The sequence below is a fragment of the Hylobates moloch genome, unplaced genomic scaffold (assembly GCF_009828535.3).
Source record: "Hylobates moloch isolate HMO894 unplaced genomic scaffold, HMol_V3 SCAFFOLD_340, whole genome shotgun sequence".
NCBI lineage: Eukaryota > Metazoa > Chordata > Mammalia > Primates > Hylobatidae > Hylobates > Hylobates moloch.
The window spans coordinates 21,515-31,488 of record NW_026652615.1 but is presented as its reverse complement, the minus strand read 5'-3'; positions in this window follow the sequence as shown (position 1 = coordinate 31,488).

The window sequence follows — 9,974 nt, the reverse complement described above, 5'->3', positions numbered from 1 at the left end:
TTCTGCTGCCTGCTAACCCCCAGCAAGTTGAAATCACTCTGAGCCTCGGTTTCCTCATCTATAGAATCAAGACGATGATGCCTACTTCACAGGGTTGCTGGGGGCTTAACTGACATAACGCATGTAAAGAACAAGGCCAGGCAATGCTGAGGTGGGTGGATTGCTTGAGCCCAGGAGTTTGGGTGAGACCAGTCTGGACAACACGGTGAAAACCTGTCTCTACAAAAAATAGAAAAATTAGCTGGGCATGTTGGCATGCATCTGTAGTCCCATCTACCTGGGAAAATTGATTGAGCCTATGAGGTTGAGGCTGCAGCTCTAGCCTGGGGGACAGAAACCCTGCCTCAAAAAAAAAAAAAAAAAAGAACAAGCACAGTACTGGCATGTAGTACATACTGTATAGATGCCAACTCCCCACTTCCTCCGACTTGGAGGGTATCTTGTTGGTTAAGACCATGAGTCAGGTGAGCCCTAGCTGGGGGACCTGCACTATTCCCTCCACCTCTCTAAGCTGGAGCTCCCTCATCTGGAAAGTGGGGGATGATGATGAAAGTTGCATTAAAGACTCTAAAGTGTGGAAAGCACCCGAGAGCCCCAGACACCCAGTGAGAATTCAATGAGCAGTGGCTCTGGCGCTACCCACCTACTGAACTCAACAGAGGTGCCCTGGGCTTCTGCGAGCTCCCAGGCCAGGCCATGCGTATGCCCATAGCTGCCCAAGGCAACTCTCCTGCCTACTTGGCTCTGGAGAGGTGAGAAGCAGGCAGGCCTCCCTTTAGGTGTGTCTGAGGGTGGGTTGTGGGGCAAAGCACTAGAAAGGGCCCACTAAGGCCTGAGGCCCAGTGCCTTGTTGGAGCCCCTGAGGACCAGGGTCCTCAAGCTGGGCTGGCAAGCAAGGGGCAACCCGCTCACCTCGGCCTCGCGGTGGTCCTTGGGTGTATAGTTGGCGAGGCAGTCCGGGATGAAGATCTGGCCCCACTCGGTGCACTCAATCAGGGCTGTCAGCAGCTTGTTGATGAACTGTGGGTTCAGATGGAGCAGGTTGTTTCTCGGGTGAGACTCGGCGATTTCTGAGAGCGCTGCCACTGTGTTGGCCACCACCTGGTTGAAGGGGTGGCAGGGGCAGAGGCTGGAGGTGCTGCTCACAGGCCAGGGAGCAGTGGGCTAATGATGCTGGCTGGTCAGAGGTCAAATATCCTGAAAGGAATATGACCTAACGAGGAGGGTCTGGAGCTGCAATGAGACCAACTCCAAGCACTCACCCTGCTGACTCCTCTGCAAACTGGAACAAAACAAGTGTGCCTGCTGTTTAGAAAAACAAGAAAGACCTAGCTCCAAGTGCCTAGACACAGCAGCGCCTGTCTACCAGCAACAGCAGCTCACTTCAATGCTTGTCAGCTGTGCTTCTCAGAGCTAGGGGATTCCTGCAGAGCTCCTCGAGGCTACTGGGAGTGGATGGGGGCTGGAGAAGAGGGGCTTGCCAGGTGAAGCTCCAGGCCCTCAATCCATTTCCACTAGAGCAGGTGTTTTGTTTTTTTGTTGTTTTGTTTTTTTTGAGACAGAGTCTTGCTCTGTCACCCAGGTTGGAGTGCAATGGTGTCATCTTAGCTCACTGCAACCTCCACCTCTTGGGTTCAAGTGATTCTCATGTGTCAGCCTCCCAAGTAGCTGGGATTGATTACAGGCATGCACCACCACGCCTGGCTAATTTTTGTATTTTCAGTAGAGATGGGGTTTCCTCATGTTGGGCAGGCTGATCTCAGACTCCTTACCTTAGGTGATCCTCCCGCCTCAGCCTCCCAAAGCTCTAGGATTACAGACGTGAGCCAATACACCCAGCCTGTTTTGTTGTTGTTGTTGTTTCTGAGATGGAGTCTCGCTGTGTTGCCCAGTCTGGGATGCAGTGGCTCAATCTTGGCTTACTGCAACCTCTGCCTCCTGGACTCAAGCAATCCTCCTGCCTCAGCCTCCCGAGTAGCTGGGATTACAGGCATGTGCCACCATGCCCAGCTAATATTTGTATTTTTAGTAGAGATGGGGTTTCACCATGTTGGCTAGGCTGGTCTCGAATTCCTGACCTCAGGTGATCTGCCTGCCTCAGCCTTCCAAGGTGCTGGAATTACAGGCATGAGCCACTCGCACCCAGCCTCAGGCAGCTGTTTTCTTTTTTTTTTTTTTTTTTTTTTGAGATGGAGTCTAGCTCATTGCCAGGCTGGACTGCAGTGGCGCAATCTTGGCTCACTGCAACCTCTGACTCCTGAGTTCAAGCGATTCTCCTGCCTCAGCCTCCCGAGTAGCTGGGACTACAGGAGCATGCCACCACGCCTGGCTAATTTTTGTATTTTGAGTAGAGACAGGGTTTCACCATGTTGGCCAGATGGTCTCAATCTCCTGACCTCGTGATCTGCCCGCCTTGGCCTCCCAAGTACTGAGATTACAGGCGTGAGCCACCACGCCCGGCCCATTCTTCCTTTTCTTTGTGGCTTCATACTTGATCTGGGAGACTCTCTGGCCACAGCCCTGTTTATTTTGTGTCTTCTCTACTCTTCAAGGTTGAGACAATCCTGGACCTCCAGAAGTCTTGGCAACAGGGTTTCTGCATCATCTCAGCTCCTGTAAGCACAGTCATGTGGCCCTCTGGTGTTGCGGCTATGGCTGTTGCCTCTTGGTCAGGCCCAGTAGACGCCGTGATTAAGCGAGTGCATGTTACCACGTGCACAGCATATGTGTGAGACAGCAAGAATTGTTTCCCCACTGTCATGAACACAGGAGGTGGCCCCAGACATATTATTGATCATGGGGAGGCTCCCCATCCTGACCTGACCTTGGTCTCCTTCTCCACGGAGCTCCGTGTCCACTGGGCTCTTCTTGTCTTCTCACCAACGTGGATATGTTTATTGTGTCACAAGCTGGCTGAGCCTGAGCACCTCTGTTAGCCTCTCAGGAGGTATATCAGGTCTTCTCAGTAGGCAAACAGATCTCTTGCATCTGTGGGAGTGGGGGCATAACTGCAGGTAATAAGAGCATCCAGCAGCTTGGCCGGGCGCAGTGGCCCATGCCTGTAATAATCCCAGCACTTTGGGAGGCCGACGCAGGTGGATCACAAGGTCAAGAGATCAAGACCATCCTAGCCCACATGGTGAAACCCCATCTCTACTAAAAATACAAAAGTTAGCTGGGCGTACTGGTGTGCGCCTGTAGTCCCAGCTACTCGGGAGGCTGAGGAAGGAGAATTGCCTGAACCTGAGAGGCAGAGGTTGCAGTGAGCCGAGATCGCGCCAGTGCACTCCAGCCTGGCGACAGAGCGAGACTCAGTCAAAAAAAAAAAAAAAAAAAAAGCAGCCAATATCATAGTTATAAATGGACAACTTTACCAGCTTCAAAGGAAGCATCCGGGTCAGCTCCAAGACCTCTGCAGACTTGTGGCCAATGGTGTTTCCATCATGTCTTGCGCTGTCTGCCAGCAGCCTGACATCAGCCATTGCTATCCCATAGTCGCCATTTGCACACCGCTGTGCACATCACTCACTTCTTTTTTGCTGATCTGGATCAAGTCCCTCTCACCAAACACTGGCGTGTCTTTGTGTGCACTGCACTCTCCACTGTCAGCCTCTGCTGCATGGTCCCCTTATAGATGCTGAATGTCCCATGCGTGCTGCTCTGAGCCATGGGATATGATAATGTCCAGTCCCTCAGACTCCGTGAACTCCTCCATACTGTCTTCCTCACTCCTCACAAAGCACCTAGTCCTTGTCCACATGAGTAGATGGGCAAGTGCTGTCCCCATAGACTCTTTTCATTGGACTCCCACGGAGGGCACTGAGGACTGGTTGGGGGCACCTGGGACTACTGACTGTTCTGCCTTTGGATAGACATGGTCTATCCTGGAACAAATCCATCTTCCAAGGGAGTAGATGAAGGGGCCGCTGTATTTATAATGTCCCAGGGACCTGCTCACATCTGCTTGTCCTTTCTGTAACCTCTACCTTGGTTGGACCTGCCTGTGGGCCACCTTTAAACCTCTGCAGCCCATTGTGACCCCTCACCATCTCACAACACTGTGTCTGCATCTCCATCTACACAAAACCACCCTGGCAGGAAAGGACACCCCCCTCCTCTCAAAGACTGACACTTTTCAGCAAAGGGTGACCCAGAAAAGATGCAGACAGAACAAGGCCAGTGTACCTAAACAATACTTACCCAAGGAATGCACAGCTTTCTATAGTACCAGAAACTCGTATTTCATTTCAATGGACTTCACAGGAGAGTTTAGAAATGAAGATGGGACAAACTATAGAAGACACACATAAGCATAAATACACGGAGATGTTGGGCAGATATGCCAGGCAAACACTCATGAAACAGAAAGTTGATGTGGCTGTGGTGATAAACAGCAAACTCAATATGCTTGAAGACAACGTGGTTTATTTTGTCTTTAGAAGATCAATGCCTAGGCGAGACCAGTGGCTCACACCTGTAATCCTAGCACTTTGGAAGGCTGCGGTCAGCAGATCACCTGATGTCGGAGGTTCGAGACCAGTCTGACCAACATGGAGAAATCCCATCTCTACTACAAATACAAAATTAGCCAGGCATGGTGGCACATGCCTGTAATCCCAGCTACTTGAGAGGCTGAGGCAGGAGAATCACTTGAACCCGGGAGGCAGAGGTTGCAGTGAGCCAAGATCCAGCCATTGCACTCCAGCCTGGGCAATAAGAGCAAAACTCTATCTCAAAAAAACACAAAACAAAACAAACAAAAAAAGAACATCAATGCCTATTAATCAATGATTTAATTCAAAGAAGAGAATTTCAGCTCTCAGCTCCAACACTGACGAGCTGTGTGACCTTGGACAAATCCCTTCCCCTCTGTGGACCTTGTTTTTTGGGTACTTCACATGGGGATAATAATAGCACTGATGACTGGGTTGTGGTTAATAATTAAAGAAGACAATCTGCATAGTAAATCCTCCATAAAAATGGGCTTCTGTGACATAGGGTGAGCTCCTGGAGGACAGTTTTTTCTGGGACACCTCCAGGGCCCCACCTCCAGGGCCTCGCTCTGTGCCAGACACACAGTAGGAACACAGATTGCTGAAGGAACTGAGTCTCCATTTCTGTGGCTACTGGCCACAGACCCAGAGAGCCAAGGCAGATTTTCAGAACACCCTCCCCACCCAGGCCAATTCTCCTGTGTTTATCCATCTAATTTCCTGGCTAGGTGCGGTCAGAGCAGCAGCCCAGGCCTGGCCTTCTGTGCTGAATCTGGTGGGGGCCAGTGGCAGCTGCTCCTCCAGGAGAGCGCCTCCCAGTGGAGGGTAGGAAGGAGGGGAGGGCTGGGAGTGGTGGTGTTACCAGAAAGGGGTCCTGATCCAGACCCCAAGAGAGAGTTCTTGCATTTCTCAAAATAAAGAATTCAACATAAAACTAAATTTTATTTTTGCATTAGTGCATCTTTAATGCTAAAGTTACTTTTTAATAAAATTTTATAAATCTATCCAGTTTTAATTAATTTGACTACAAGATAAGATTTTCATAACGATTTATAACTATAATTTTTTTCTTGTTAAAGAACAGATCAATGTTCCCCAAAACCCTATTATTTTGATGTACGGGCCCAGATTCTGGCTCTGTTTCAGCGCCTTGTGTTTAATATTTAATTTATGGAAGAATTAAATAATACCCTTTCATTTTAGTCAACTTGCTCACAGAATTCTTTACAAAGTTTCATAAACCTCCTATAACTTGCTTAAACTTTATTTTCTTTCAACTAAAAATAATTCTTAAACTTTCAAAGTTAGAAAAAACTCATTTTTTTTTGAAAAAACCACTTTCCCATGTCAAAAACACGTAATTTTTCTTTTTAGTGTAAGCAATTTTAATTACACACCAGGTGCGGAGTCTAGGATACAAGACAGAACTGCAGATAAAATCCGACTCTTTCTAGCATAGCTAGGAGGCATGGCTACCTCCACCTGTCCCCAGGCCTCACCTAGAAATCGAATGGCTCCAAACCAGGTAAACTGAACAATTTTCCAAAGTCAAAGAAGCGGTTTATGACATTAAAACACTTAGTGAATTTAATCTCTGACTTAATTTAAACCAAATGTCTAAATTTTGAAGACATTTTCATTTTACCAATAACTTTTAAAAGCCTTTATTTCCCAAAGATTACTGAAGTTACATGAACTAAAAGGTATGAGAACTTCTATTTTTCTGATGAAATATTTGGGAGCTTTCATTTTCTTTGAAGCCAATTAAAGCTCCTTTATATAAACATCATACACAGCACTTCCAGACAAGATCGAGCAGTTCTAAGTTTTTCTTTCCCATGTTATGACTTTCTGACTTGTCCTATACTTCCCTTTTTTCTTTTATCTAGTTGCCTGGTGCCTGGCCCTAGGATTATTCAGTGCAGAGGAAATACTGGCTTGGTGTGTGGAAGTTGGATATGGAGGTGATTTGGGGTGATAGACTTGGGATTTGTTGGTTTGTATATGAAAGACATGCTCCCAGGCAAGCTCTTTACTGTCTGTAAGATAGAAAAGCAGACCTTGCTATCTGTAAGGTAGAAAAGCAGAAGCTGCTTCAACCTCCCTGGGAAAAGCAGTCTTTCCCTAAGTCTGCAAGATCCCCCAAATACCACAGCATCAAGAATACAGAAAATAATAAAATATAGTTCATTGGCCCTGTGATAAATTGATACCAACTAGACAAATACAGAATCTAAGAAAACACAGAACAGAATCTAATCAGTTTGACAAAGGTTAGGGTAGGTGATCTCTGTTCCAAGTGGTAGCACCTAACACTTCTAGCTGACAGATGTGTATTTTTTGCTGAACCCTTTTCTTAGGAGGAAATTCTTTTATTTAAATTTAATTAATTCTTTTAATTACACCTGTGAAATCTCAATTATGTTGTAATATAATCGCATTGAAAAAATCATGATGTTAGTATTGACTGCTTTCAGCGTAGCTTAGAAAAGAGCTGAGAGTGGTTCCTGGGTATGAACATGGTTCAAAACGTAAAGGGATGGCTTGTTCTCATGGAAGGAAGGAAACCCACAGAGCACTACTTGTAGTGCCTTCTCAGTCTCCTGAAGCGAGGCAGAGGAGAAGGAAAAGTGGAGAATTTCACTTGGCTGGCGTTCCCTAGAGAACTGGATCTGACATGGAGCTTGTGTTATGTTTTGAGTTTTGAGAGGCTAAAGAGGGAGGAAGGAAAGCCACTGGATGGGGTGGATAGTGGAAAATGTGTAGACTGTCCTGGATTCGGTTTCTGGTTTTGCCAGTGATTTTCTGTGTATATTTTGGCAAATCATTTTGTCTCAACTGTGTGTTTTGTTTTTTTGAAAAATGAGGACCTTGGTACTTGTAGCATCTACCTACCTCCTGTGGTTGTGATGAGGACACTTTGAAAATGGGATGGGAGCTACATATGCGAAAGATGCCATACAGATGCTATATTAACCTGCATTATAGTCCCATAAATTAAAATATATTCCTTTGATAAAAATAAAAACATTAAAACCCCATAACATCCTGATTCCCTGTTCTCCAGATATTCTAGACAAATACTAAATATATCTATGGTGAGCTTAGTTGGCACAAGATAAGGGTCAGGACGCAGGAGGCTAGGATAGTTGATAATTGGATCTAGCAACTTGAACAATTTTTTAAAATATAGGTAAGTTTAGAGATTATTTCAGCTGCAGAGCCACTGGTAAACATGAGGTGAGTAACTGCCTGTACAATGCTCCGTTAGAATAGACCGAGCTACTTAGGGTGAGCAAATGAAAAATTATGCTACAATAATTTCAGGGGCACTATTCATTTCCTCAAATTGAAGATGGTATTCTAGGCTGGGAGCAGTGGCTCATGCCTGTAATCCCAGCACTTTGGGAGGCTGAGGCGGGTGGGTCATGACGTCAGGAGATTGAGACCATCCTGGCTAACACGGTGAAACCCCGTCTCTACTAAAAATATGAAAAATTAGCCAGGTATGGTGGCACATGCCTGTAATCCCAGCTACTTGGGAGGCTAAGGCAGGAGAATCACTTGAACCTGGGAGGCGGAGGTTGCAGTGAGCCGAGATCGTGCCACAGCACTCCAGCCTGGGTGACAGAGCAAGACTTAGTCTCAAAAAAAAAAAAAAGAAGAAGAAGATGGTATTCTCTATGGGGTTGAATGACTGCCTATCAGTCCTCAATTTATAGAACTGAAAAATCATGCCTTATCAGGCCAAAAAAAACTTCTTTAAATATAGATGCCTATTTCAAAAGGAATCTCTCAAAATGCACAGCCTGGCCTCTGTCCCTACAGAGTGAAGTTGGTCCTGGGGCCTTTGACCTACCAGAGAGCACTGCTTTGCTTGTGTGTAGCTGTGCCTGGCATTGCTGTTCCCTCAGTGACATTCCTACTTTGGAACTCACTGGAACGCACTCTTTCCTAGTGCTGAAGTCACCATCTCCTAAAACAGGTGCTGCAGCTTGTGTTTTCTTGTCCTCCTTCACAAAAGTGAACCTTGAGAGAAAAGCATAAGTGAGCTTGCATGGAAGAAAGGGGTTTCTTAACATCCTCCCTACCCTGTCCAAAGAAAATCTCACCTAACCTCCAAATTGTAATTTGATGGATGAAGTTGTTTCAGTGAGGTGGCATTGTCTTGGTAGTTTGGTGGGAATGGGATTAGGGAGGTGTGGATGAGGTCAGTGGGGCCAGTGTTGTGTGACTGGCTCCAAGGAACTCAGATAAGTACCATTCAGCCCCAGAGCTCCATGTTGCATCCTTAACCCAGCCAGCTTTTGAAGTCCTGAGAGCCACTCAGTGAAAGAACAGGCAATTTAATACCAGGTATCCCATGCTTGGAAAACTGGTAGCAAAAACCCATCTGATAGAGGGATCTTCTTCACACAAGAGTGCTGGCAGCCCACACACATGCAGTTCAGAACCAGACCAAGGGCTGCTTAGAGTAGTGATTCTCCAGCTATAGCTTGCATCAGAACCCCTGGAGGGCTTGTTGAAACACAGATTTTTAGGATGCACCCTCTCCCCTGACATTTCTGATTTTGTAGGTCTGGAATAGGGCCTGAGAATGTGTGTTTCTAACAAGTTCCCAGATGATTTTGCGGCTGCTGGTCTGAAGATCACATTTTGAAAACCACTATTTAGAGTTAACTTCTAAAAGGGCTTCATTTCCTCACCAACACTGGAAGAATGGAAAAACCTTTTCCCCAGTTCCTCCTTTGAGATTTGTAGAGCTGTGTTAGGACCGAAAGTCTTTTCTGAAACCAAAGGTGTGTAGGTATGGCTGAGGCACATTACAGCACCCAGGGAAAGAAAAAACTGACCCCATTGACTTTTAGGGCCCATCTGCTTAATTCTGGCCCCTCCTGTACATGTCCAATGCCTGTCACTTTTTTTGGAAATTATTTTTATTTTTCAAATTCACAAATAATAATTATATATACTTATGGCATACAATGTATTTTTATATATGTACATATTGTGAAATGGCTAAATTAATTAACATCTATTACCGCATATATTTTTTTTGTGGTAGAACACTCACACTACTGTCAGCAATTTTCAAGTATATGTTATATTGCTATTAACTATAATTGATATATTGTACAATTGATTTTCTGAACTTATTCCACCTAACTAAACCTTTGTATTATTTGACCAACATCTCCCCGGTCCCTCCCTCCCCCGGCCCTTGATAACCATCATTCTACTCTCTGTTTCTGAGTTTGACTTTTTAAGATTCTACGTATCAGTGAGATCATGTGGTATTTGTCTTTCTGGGGCAAGGCCTGATATTTTACCAGCTTGACTTTTGTGTTTGGTACTCATTAAATAGTTTATATGCACAACTCCCTGCCCACACTGGTCCTCAAAGTCAGTCTCACAGGTGTAATATTTTTTCAGGCAGTAGGGTGAGGGGGAAGGCAGTAATGTTTATTGGGCATCTTCTAT